We start from the raw sequence: 12,448 nt of genomic DNA on the forward strand, positions 1-12,448 counted from the left end.
ACACACACACACACACACACACACACACACACACACACACACACACACACACACACACGCACGTAGTCCTGGGGAGGGTCTGCAATTTCTGATTGCTCTTTTTCTTGTTTAAATGTCAATTTTGAAATGTTTACTCTTCCGACACTCTCATTTCCTAAAGTCTTCTTCTTCTTCTTTCGGCTGCTCCCATTTGGGGTCGCCACAGCGGATCATCCGTATGATCCGCATAGTGATTTGGCACATGTTTTACGCCGGATGCCCTTCCTGACGCAACCCTGGTCGCCTCTTACAACACAGGGATATGGTACACCTATTGTAACTGGGGTATACACCGGCCCAGTATACTGGTACTCACTTCGCCGACCTCGGAAGGATGACAGGCTGAGTCAACCCCCCCCCCCCTGGTGTATTAATTCAGTGGCCCAACGGGGCTTGAACTCAGGACCTTTTGGATCCCAAGCCGCTGCCCTAACCACTGCGCCAACACCAGGATGTGACTCTCATTTCCAAAAGTCCTTCTCGCATAATACTTCATCTTATTCCCTTCCTCTCTGTTTCATTTCTGGATCGCTTACAAATCCACATCCCATCACCCATTGCATCCATACAGCATGTCTTTGTTCGTGCCATTAATCACTCTTCCATCAATCCCAATCCTGGTATCATTCGTCATCTTTCTGACCTTGGGATTCTGAAAGCAAATCTGTTTTATCATGAGTATGGTGTGGGATTCCCACCTGGGTCTTCTGGCCCCCGCTCTGGGTCCCCCCTGTCAGACTCCACATCGCCCCAATTTCAGCCCTGCTATGTGTCCCTGTCATTCCGTGTCCCCCACATTCCATGTTCCCCAATTCCATGTGCTCCCCACCCTACATCCCATGCCACTTCTCCACATCCAACTGCCCTTTCTTCACGTCTCCCAGCTCCCTCTGCATGTTCTCCACCCTGCCAACTCCACCTCCTCATCTTTCCCAAACTGCATGTACCTCCACCACATGAGGCTTATGCTCTAATCTGCCAGATATAGTAATCCAAGCCACTGCTGCTGAATGCAACATAATGCTCTTAACAGAATCCTTCCTCCCAGAGGATGTTCCCGATTCCTCTTGGTCTCTCCCCAACGATTGTCTCCTCTATCTTGACAGACCTGACTCCATCTTAGTGGTCTCGTGGCAGCTTATATCAAAACCTCCACTTCTCACAGTCCATTTACTGCCCTGTCCCTTCCAAACCCTGAGGAGTACCTTTGCATGCACTTTCCCCTCCACAACCACCTCTTGTTTGTCTGTGTGCTATACTGCTATACCATCCTCCTAATGGTGGCAACCCCCTTAACATCCATTCATCTCTATCTCTGTCAACATGAACCAACTCATCCCAACTCTCTTACTCATATGCAGCAATTCCAACTGCTACCATGCCAAGATGTGACTTTCAAAATGACATAATCCCCCCCCCCTCCAAAATGCTCGGTACGCATGCACAGAAACCCCAGGAACTTAATGAGTTTGGGGCAAAATATAATGTATTATGTGTCCTTGATAAGGATTGTTACTTGGAATGGCTCACCAAGCTTCTGAAAGAAGCAGAAATTACTTGGAAAAGTACCCGAGAGAAAGGTTTGTGCCACTGCACAACAAAAGACTTGGAGAACTTTCTCAGCTTGCCAAATGTGCAGCTGTTTGTACTGTAAACTCACGACCATGTGGGTCGTGCATGGCCTGAGTGAAAGGACACGTCTTACACAACCCTCCGATCATTACCAGTGAAGGGACTGTGTGTCTGGATTAGGTTCTTCTGAACAACGATGGGAAGGACATATCTGGAACTCGTGCATGTATAGGGTAAGTTTATATACTATCAACCTTAATCGTGTTGGGTGGGGAGGTAGGAGGCTATGAGGGCTGTTATAAATATATTGTTTCTTTGGCTCCAGACACAAGAAATTATACTGGATTTTTGCATCTATTGCTAAAAGTTAAAGTGTGTGAGTGTGTGTTATATCCACAGCCAACACGAGAATGTACTCACAGTATATGGTACGAACCAGACACCTCTCTCAATCAAGGATATTTCTCGTATTCCTATGTTTCCGCAAGTTCAATTTGCGGTCAGGAACACAACAATTGTCCTTAACCATCTTGAAATTGCTGCCCTTTTGTTTAAATGCTGAAAATTATGTTGAAAAGACGATTTTTAATCACACATTTCGCGTTAGCATCGGCATGTTAAATGTGCCCGGCGAGCAGAACCGAGTCAGTGCAAACACGCATACAGCGCATGCGCAATAGGCCCTATTGCCCCCCCCGCAATAGCCCCCCCCGCAATAGCCCCCCCCCCGCAATAGGCCATTCATACGTCATTTCAAAAGTCACGTATTGGCTGGCAGTTTGTACATCTTCAGTCAACCACAGCACTGCAGCCGAGGATGTCTGTGAATCCATGGGCCTGACCCAATTCATAAATCTTCTGATCTGGATTTCTGCCAATGGCAAATCCTCCTTTCTGGATTTGGTACTGACCAACTTTTATTCTAATATCTACTGTTCCTCTACTGCTCCAATTGGTTCATCTGATCATGTTCTGGTAAGATTTCACATTTCTCTCAGTGTTGTCAGAGAGCCTTCTCATTGCCACAGTCTGGCAGTTCACTCATGTCGACTGACAGGGCCTGAAAGCTACCCTCTCACTTCAGGATTGGCTTTCCCTCTCTGCCAGCTCTGATAGTCATGCTACCTGGGAACCATTCTCACTTTCAAGAGAGCAAGAAAAGAAGATCTGGCAAACCTCAAGACCAATGGAAATGTCAAAGGGCCACAGAGGACTCCACTCGTAAGAAGGACAAATATGTCTCAATATTGTGTACGATTCCAAATCTCACATACCCAATCCTTTGCTCTGTGTACCCACCCGACCCAGTCGCACCCAACTGCTCCTGGACAATTTGCACCTGAAAAAAGTGCAGAAGATTCTGACAAACCTCAACTCTGATTCTGCTCGGCCCCAGGTGACATCAGCGCCCGTGCCCGAAAAACCTGCTCCACCACTTTTGCAATCTTCTTTTTGCTCCATTCACCCTTTAATTTGCTCTTGGTCATCTTTCATTCTTCCCCTCATCAATTCTTCCTCCAAATGTCCCTCCCCCCCTGCTGCTGGGGTCTTTCCCCGGTTTGCACTGTGTTCTTTCTGTTCTGTCATGTTATCTTCCATGTAACACTGGCTTCGACTTTGTATACATGTCATTTATCACAAGGATGGAGTTTGGAAATGATATCCACAGAATCCATGATACGTACTCCAACCTCTAGTTGTACCACATGGCTCAACGTTTTGGCCAGCAACACGGGGTTTAACCGTGCCTCCAGCAGCCTTTGTCAATAGCGAATTTACTTTTAACCTCCTCCCAGATATACCCAGAATGTATACCATTAAGGAGGTTCATTAAGATTGCTTCATGTGAAACCTCATTGGTCGCTGGTGTTTTTTATATGATCCATTGATAACCATCTTACTTTGTCTCTGTCCTCCTCCCCCCCCCCCCCATTGGAGCATCAGTGTGTTTCTGTTTTGGAGATCTCTATGCCTGTGCTGAGGCGACAGTCTCCTCTGTTAGAGGCGAGCTAGTTTGCCCAGTCTGCCACACCTCTAATATTCTTCTCCTGGCATGGTTTGAGGATGCAACCAGAACATTTATTTGCATTATCCCATAGGGGAGGGAATATGGCCAGCCCTTAACCCATGCTTGACAACAGCAGACCTTTCCAGGTGGTTGCATTCAAAGTCTTGCACTGTTATTTGATGCACTGGCCCAAATTGCTTCAGGTTTCTCCTACATATTCCGCACCACAGGTATAGGGAACAATATATACCACACATGTGCAGTCATTCTTATTTATTTTGTCCTTGACATTTATTAATGCTCGTATCATGGTGTATCGTGCTTGATAGTTCAACTTCAACCCTACTGATCTGAAAATGCTGCCAATCCTTTGGGCTAATCCTGGCACAAAAGGCAGAACAGAGAAGCCTTTAGGTGGTTCCTGTGGAATTTCCTGATGTTTTGAAGCTGCTAGTACCATTTTTTTTTTTTTGTGCTGACGTGGTCTGGATACACCCCACCGAGCCAACGCCGTCGTGCCCACTCCACCAAGGTGCGTCCCTCCCTCTCGTCACCCCAGCTGTGGGACAATTTTGCAAGCACAAAGAGCAGGGAGACCCCAAAGACTTCGCCGGGTTTGCGACCGTTCTTTTCCTGTCTGGTGATTTCCCTATGTCTATCTACTGTCGAATAAGTGAAGGCCTTAGGGACCGAGGTAATTAAGATTCCTGTGATTGTTTGGTTTGTGGATGCGTACGGAGTTTTATAATTGTCCATGTTATTGCTTCTTTTTGTATCCCCGCCATTATTGCTGTTCAATACACCTGAAAAACCTGACTTGGTCTCTGGGTGAATCCTGGTTGCTATGGTGGCTTTGTCTGATGGTTTAACAAATCCTGCAAAAGAAAAATTGGTCCCAGTCCTCGTACCGCCAGACACGCTCACGTCACATGATCAAGGTTTGCTCGGCCTGATAACATCGGTCAAGTGATATCTGTCGGTGTGACACTCCTCCGCTTTAAGGAGTCCAACCTGCACGATAATGCGGTCTTGAGACGCAAATCCGGCAGGGGGTCTTTGAAGTGGGTTACTGTTGCGGTTGTTTCAACCGGATTCGAACCGGGAAACCAGAATGGTCTGGTAGCTGTATAAGCGTAAACAATATATGTTTATCAGTGTTATGAAGTAGCAAACATTTATGGCCAAATGCCACACACACAGCAACTGTCTAATGATTAAAAATTATGCGGTCAGGCAGAAATTGACATGGAAGTCTTCTTTCCTGTGACCTCATTGGCTGGAATATGACACAGTTAATGAAGTATGACATTGGGTCCATGTTTTCTTATTTATTTATTTTTTTTCAAATTCTACTTGAATAATTAGAACTTCATTACAAAGATGGGATACATTCAAATACATAGGCCGAAAAGTATATATTCATTCCTCCATAGATGTGAATCCCATTCATCTTACATTTTAAATGTCCTGTACTGTTGTTAGTTACTCCACATCATTCGGCTTGAGTCACACCCAAAGAAGCTACACTGTAGCATAGCTAAAATGGGGGACATGTTTCTCTCGTGACAGACAGCTGCTCCACCTAAACCCTCAAATTCTCTTGCACTTACATCATCCCTGATCGCTCTCCCTGAGGGAACACACTGAATGAATGAACCACATTTTTCATGTTTAATTCAAATATAATGTATATATTATATATAATAGATGTGTCTTGGACTATTCTGAGTGTTCATATAAACTTCTTGAATACTCCATCTTTGCCTTCAGTGGTGTCTTGTGTTTTTCCAACTGCACATTAAAACAATAAAGTGTTGATTTGTCATTTTTTTTTACCCTCCTTTCTTTCCCAATAAATTAACAGCATGTATTAATTTAGCATTTCACATGTAACATACTACTGTTTAACTCGTACACATGAAGCACACACATTTAGAGTAAACATGTTTTTATGTAATCTTTGCAAATGATTGTGTATGTGTGTGTGTGTGTGTGTTTTTCTATGTGTGTTTTGAGTCACCTTTTCATTTAATAAGCATTTACACACCCCAGAAATGCTAACATCAAATGTTTAAATGCTTACTCATCATATTTATTATTTTCAATTGTTATCATTTTTAATTATTTTTGAATGTTGTCATTACCTTACTGAACATCATTTGAGAAGTGTCTGTTTGTGTGTGCGTTTGCTTCACTTATATGCACTCTTGAAGCACTGGACAGAATGAAAGAAAAACTCGTGCTTCGTACTGAAGGTGTGAGGGGTGCAGGGGAATGTTTTAAGCGATTAAAATAAAAATTCATCATTCTCGGGTGTTCAAGGTGGTGAGAACGCAAATTCTCTCAATGTAAATATCCATAGTGTTGTATAGCGCCACCTGGTGAAAAGGGGTACTACAAGTCATTACTGTAGAAAACCACACAAGTGGGGAAATTATAATTCGTGTTTTTTATTTCTAATGTCAACATTATACGAGAACACAACAAAGCGGAGATGCTGAGCATGACGGACATCGTGAAGAGCGACTTGCCAGAAATAAATTAATCTTCCCAAAAGTGGTGAGCTTCATGTTGGCTTCATGGTTAAGGTGGCTAGCTCAAGGTCATAAGGTCCTGAGTTTCAATCCATGTCATGCTGTTACATAACACCAGGTGGGTTGACTTAGCCTCTTATCCTTCCGAGGTTGGCAAAATGAGTACCAACTTATTGGGAAGAATAAGCCATTCGAGCGTTCTGCGTTGGAGTGGTGACAGGTCCAGGATTGTGCCCCCCGAGTCAGCGGAAAACTGCCTTGGCACTCTGATGCATCTGAAGACGTGAAAGCACTGGCTTTTCTTCTTCGTTTTCTTTTTCTTCTTGTTCTTCAACTTCTTTTTCAAAAGTGGTGAGGAACTGGTTTTACAAATACAGTAATAGCAAGAGCGAGAATTGCTTTGCAATACATGTCACCTACTGATGTGATATTTTCGAAGTCGAAAAATGGCATAACTGTGAAAAATTGACGAAACTCCCTGAAACTCGAACTTGTTCTGCAACTTATCATAATAAAATGATGCACCAAGTTTCAGTTGAATATGTTAAAGGGTGTGGGGAAAATGTCTGAAAATCCACAGGTGGGTCGAACGGACGGACAGATGGAGAGTTAACCTATAGTCCCCTCCGGTGAAACTGGTCGGGGACCAATAAAATACACCACAGACATCATGCAAGTAGGGGGAGGAAGGGTTCTTTCCTAGTTACTATAACTATTATTAATATTTTGTTCTCCAAAGTCTCAGGCTCATGGAGGACCAAGTAGATTCATCACTTTCTCCACAAGGACATTTAATCGGAGACTGCAGTGTACTTTTGAATGACTACAGGGACCAGAGACAAATGAACACAATTAATGGCATTTAAACCTGATGATGGATGCTACGTGCTCAGATAAGAAATCTAACACAGTCATGAAAGACAAAAAAAAAAGATCACAATTTAATGATCTTACTAAAACCAATATTTTTGACGATTTAGTTTGATTGTAAGACTAAATTATGCAACTTAAAACTTATTCACTTATTACCTTCGCATTCTGCGAAAGGTTATGTTTTGGTCGGCGTGTATTTATTTATTTATTTATTTGTAATCTTGTGATTCGTATAACTCAAAAAGTATTAAACCGAATTGCATGAAATTTGGTGGGATGATTGGTTATTAGCCAGGAAGCATTCGATTAGATTTTGGGATCGTTCGGGTCAAAGGTCAAGGTCAAGGTCACGAAAAGGTCAAAATCGTCTTTTTACGATAACACGGTCAATTTTTATTCAATTTGCATGCAACTAACGCCAAAATGTTCAGAATTCAACGCCTCATCTTGTGATATGCAATATGACACAATGACGCCCATACTCTTGTTACCGGTTAGGGGTCAAAGGTCAGGGGGGTCACGACCTTGAAAAATATGCGGTTTTTGTCATAACGCGGTCAATTCTTGTCCGCTTTACATGAACCCAGCACCAAAATATTCAGAATTTAATGCCCAATCTTGTGACACAATGACCTCATAACACATGTCACCGGTTGGGGTAAATGTCGGCGGGGGGGGGGGTCACGCCCTTGAAAAATATGTGGTTTTCGGCATAACTCAGTCAATTCTTATTCGATTTGCATGAAACCAGCATCAAACGAGATTACCTTCTCTTGTTGAAACGTTGTATTCACCGAGCTTGCGAGTGAAGACTCGCCAAAACGACGTGAGTTGATTGTTGTTTAGTCCGTAGCCCCCGAAAGTCGGGGGGGGGGTCATGACATTATAGATATGTGGTTTGTGTCATGAGACCATTCATATGAAACCAGTTCCCCACACTCATACCAAGAACAAAAAAAGTAGTGGCGGCGAAGGTATGCGCTCTATGAGTGCCCGTTCTAGTTTGCTATGCAATACCACCATAATTCTGTAGTAGTGGTGTAGGAAGCATGATTTTCTTCGTCATCTGGTAGTAGCCCTCTCACTTTACTGGAGTCGTTTGCTGATCAGAATAAATTAATTTTTAAGCCATCAAAGCTGATTAATCATGAACAAGACAAACAATGTTTAAATACTTCATTTTTTAATCTTTGTTTCACTAAAACGTATTTCTATTTTTTTGTGGGGGGGGGGCTGGGAGGGGGACATTGATGTCAGATTGTCTGCAGATCAATTTTCGAGCTGTAAATGTTGACATCTATATTGTGTGCCTGTGTTCAGAGTGCAGACAATGAATGAGTGGCGCAGTTATGGATTACCAGACGATACTCTACTCGTCGAGTCCAAGCATTTGCCTTGTGATCTTCCGTTCATCAACTCCCACCAGGGCTACTCCAACAATAATGTACATGTGATGTTGACATGTGTTCCATTTTTTGTCGTCGTTTTACTTGAGTGTTTTTGTAGGATCATTACACTGTTTACTATGTATACGTCACAAAAATTCGATGTAAATAAATTGACACCGCCACTTACTCCAAGTTCTACAAGCCACCTAAAATTCCTCAATTGTCTCAACTAGCAAGATCGTGTTGCACCTGTACCCATTTTATGGCATCTCCAATCATCAGAATTATGTGCGAATCCCAGTTGGAACACTCAAAAGCCTCCAGAGATGTCTACTGGAGTCACAAGGATGAAGATTGTGCTTTCTTGACATCGACGATGTTCTAAATTGCCATATTTTGTCACAGCTATTACTTAAACCGCTATTTCTCATGACAGTCAGATGCTACTGAGTTCCCCGTTAGTTTGCTATGGCATCATGTGCCTCAAGAATGCAAAACTCATGAAAAAAGAAAAACTTTGGAGACTTCATCGTCTCACAAATACAGCCTAGGCACAACAATTCCTTTTGTAGCCTTGCCCACAACAATTCCTGGTTCACACAAGTTCGCATTTAACGGAAACTAGAGATAATGCAAGTGTTGCTGGCTTTGGTTTGTTGTACTACACCTGAGCAAAAACGATAATGTAGGACTTTCCACCCCAACTCTTGATTTAATGTTTATCTCTTACTTGCATCAATGTTATTGGGTGGCCATGATGATGTTATTAGCAGCATTTCTGGTTTTCAGAACATTTTGTATGTTTGAAATTCAACAAAGAATGGAGGTATATGTTGTCTGTCGCACTTTGCACCATACTAATGTACACTCGTGACAATACAAGCTTTGCCCCTTGCATGGCTAAATGAAGCATGCTTGAGTAACAAAATGACGATTCGAGTGCAGTACTCTTTTAATCTAACATCGCAGAAATAAGCAGTTAGCTATCTGGAGCACAAGACCATGCTATTTAAGATAAAGTTTCACAGAAAACTGGTGTCATGACCTCAGTTAGCCCACATTTTGCACCATGAGCCACATTTTTAAGGAGGCCGGAACGTTTAAATAAGCCAGCTGCCCTGGAAGCCCTCGCCCTCACACCACAGAAACGTGGCCAACAACAGATGTCATCCAAATATTGCACTGCATGGTGTAAAGCAAGACGACGAAGTGCAACATAGCCTGTGTAGCCATCTGCTGGTGCAGGTTGGCACGTGTGATGCGATTGATATGTTTCATGCATGCTACCCAAAGATTGTGTAATGTCATAACATTTATCGATTTCGTATGTTATAATTGAGAAAAGTTGAAAGAATGAGGGAAGACTTTTTGTATACAGAGTCAAGGCTCGTGGAAGAACGAGAACACAAATCGGATCAAGATGCAACAAAACGAATGGAACAGCAGAAAGAGAAGAGGGAGATGCCAACAGCAGTGCCAAGGGAGAAAATATATGGAGACGGACAAACAAGGCAAGCGTGGGTAAGGTTGAGGGGTAGGGGAGAATTCAGAGGGTGGCTGCGATGGACACAGAAGCAAACTTTGCATGGAAGGAGGGGTGGGTGGGTGGGTGGGTGAGGGGTAGTTTAATGGGTGTAGAAAATATCATGGTTTTGGATGGGTGGGAGGGGGGTGATTTGAGATGGTGGTTTACAGCTGTCTTGAAGACCTGCAGGGAAGGATCTTGCACCCTGGAGTTACATAGAGGGGACAAAGCATGGGGAGGAGAGAGAGGATGCAAGACCAGAAAGGAAGCAAGAGAAGACAGAAACCACTGACCTGTCGGTGATGGTAAAATGAAAGACCCAAAGGCTCAACTTCAGTGTGGGAGATTACAATGATCTTGCAGGCCTTGGTTTCCATGGCGTCAAGCTGAGAAAGATGTTACCCAGACAAGGCTGGTGCAATCATTTCACCGATGACATCGTAATCACCCGATATACCCCATGGGGAGTTGATGACATATGCCAAGTTTCAATTATTTTTGTTAAACGGTTTCAGAGAAAATTATGTTCATTTTTTCCCCCCTTTAAACCAATATGTGCCATCCCATGTGACATACGATGTCAGAGTTATCAATAAAATGTTCTCCCTCCTATGTTTAAAGTTTTGCATTAATCGGACAAGCTGTTGCAAAGAAAACCATTTTTAAAGCAAAAATATAAAGACATGGAGACACACACACATGCACGCACATGCACACGTACACACACAGCCATTGCAGTAGTCTCACATCCCCCGTTGCGGTGGGACTAACAAGGAGACTATGTGTTTTTCCTTCAATATGAACTGATATGTCAATTGCCAGCTCCGCACGCCAGGTGAAACTGCCCCAACTACCCCCCCCCCCACACCGGGAGATGCCAGTTCGTTTGTATGCAGCACAAGGCTGTGGCATCGCATCATTGGCTGAGTGTGCTGCTGATGCAGTGCCCTCTGCTGGTTCGGGCAGGAATTTGGCCATGATGCCAGCGACAGCTCAGCTACTCTTCAGGATGCTCGTTTAATGTCAATCTGAGGGAAGGTGCCCACATTGATGAATCTCCCTACCTGTGAAACACCGGGATGACAAGTTTATAGCTGGGTCGGGATTCAAACCCAAGCTCAACAGCTGAGAGGCGAGTCTGAGTGACATCTAGGTCTGGGGCTCGAGGCCATCCTGTCAGCCGCTGTGTTGAAGTAAGAACCACAAACACCACCTGAAAACTGCTGGTAACAGAAGGTGTGTCACCGGCTCAAGCAGCCCAGGAGAGAACTAATGGCACACAATCTCAAGGTAAAAATAGCGAAATGGCAGAGTTATTTGGTGGAGAGAAAGCTCGGCAGTTTGCACGAATCGGTGGAAGAATTTGTTGGAAACATCAAGTGAATTGCGAGCCATTGCGAGACAACTTCTAAAGGAGAAAAGTTTGAAAGTTCAATCTTGAGGTTGAACAGATGTTGTTTTCTGGCTCTCCTGAGAGTGGACACACACTTGTTGTGGGGACTATGGAATGATCTGAGGTTGCCTTCAGTCGGATTTGCCTTACAGGAGGAGAACAAGTTGTTTTAGAGCAATTGCCTCACCACAGGATTCAGTGTACCATGGGTGAGAAGATGGGATAACTAAAGACAAGATGGGATGAGTCTGCGCATAAGAGAGAGCAGGTTTCTGTGGAAGAAGTCCTAGGCTGAATTAATAACAGGTGCGGAAGATATAAGAGACCAATCCTGAAGTGTGATGGCTGTTTGCAGTCCCTGCCAGTTTTCCTGAGAGAGCTGCCAGCCTCCCTGGTGCTGAAGCGGTTCTCCGAGAATGGCGAGAGAGATGTTCACCTTCCTAAGCACGTGAATTATCAGATGAACTGATTGGAGCATGAGAAATTGGTCGGGAAGTTTGTCATAACCAAATCCAGAAGGGCGGATTTGCCTTTGGGAGAAATCTTGGTCAGAAAGATTACAGATAGAGTCAGTCCCATAGAATCACAGAAGTCCTTTGCTGAAGTGAAGTGCTATGGCTGATGAGAGAGGTACCAACATCCAGCCAGTTTGCATGGTAACCATAGTTAAAAGTTGATCCACGTCATCTGAGAGAAAGATGTAGATGGAATCGTAACTGTTTGGAAGACAGTACAACACAAAGACAAACATGAAGTGGGAGCGGAGGGAAAGGAGAAATTTTTATTGGGGAAAAGGTAACTATATAGGGTTTTAGGAGCAAATAGTGATGGCTTTGGGATATATTGGGCCGACACATATCGGTTGGAAAGAGAAGTCAGAACTTCCACCACATTGCAACCATAATACCATAAAGAAGCACCTTAAGACAGGTGGCAACATAAACCAGTCACCATATACGAATAATATTGTGATGTAGGTTGTTGTCATAATTATTACTTTTATTGCTCACTAATACGGGCCCGTAGGGGCGGGCTCGCAGGGGCGGGCCCGTAGGTGCGTAAATGACGACTGGATTGGGGCATTATTTCAATTAGATCGGACCAACCGTATCATAA

At 43.7% G+C, this 12,448-nt stretch overlaps 1 long non-coding RNA gene across 1 annotated transcript; it reads left to right on the forward strand.

Moving 5' to 3' along the window:
• The first annotated feature begins 4,118 nt into the window (after nucleotides 1-4,118).
• Nucleotides 4,119-9,997, forward strand: LOC147026326 (uncharacterized). The gene is made up of 3 exons (XR_015057916.1): nucleotides 4,119-4,313; nucleotides 8,347-8,470; nucleotides 9,793-9,997. It is a non-coding gene; the product is annotated as an uncharacterized LOC147026326 (long non-coding RNA).
• The last annotated feature ends 2,451 nt before the right edge of the window (nucleotides 9,998-12,448 follow it).

The sequence above is a fragment of the Eptatretus burgeri genome, chromosome 5 (genome assembly GCF_056783735.1).
Source record: "Eptatretus burgeri isolate ZD-2024b chromosome 5, Ebu_testis_v1, whole genome shotgun sequence".
Taxonomy (NCBI): domain Eukaryota; kingdom Metazoa; phylum Chordata; class Myxini; order Myxiniformes; family Myxinidae; genus Eptatretus; species Eptatretus burgeri.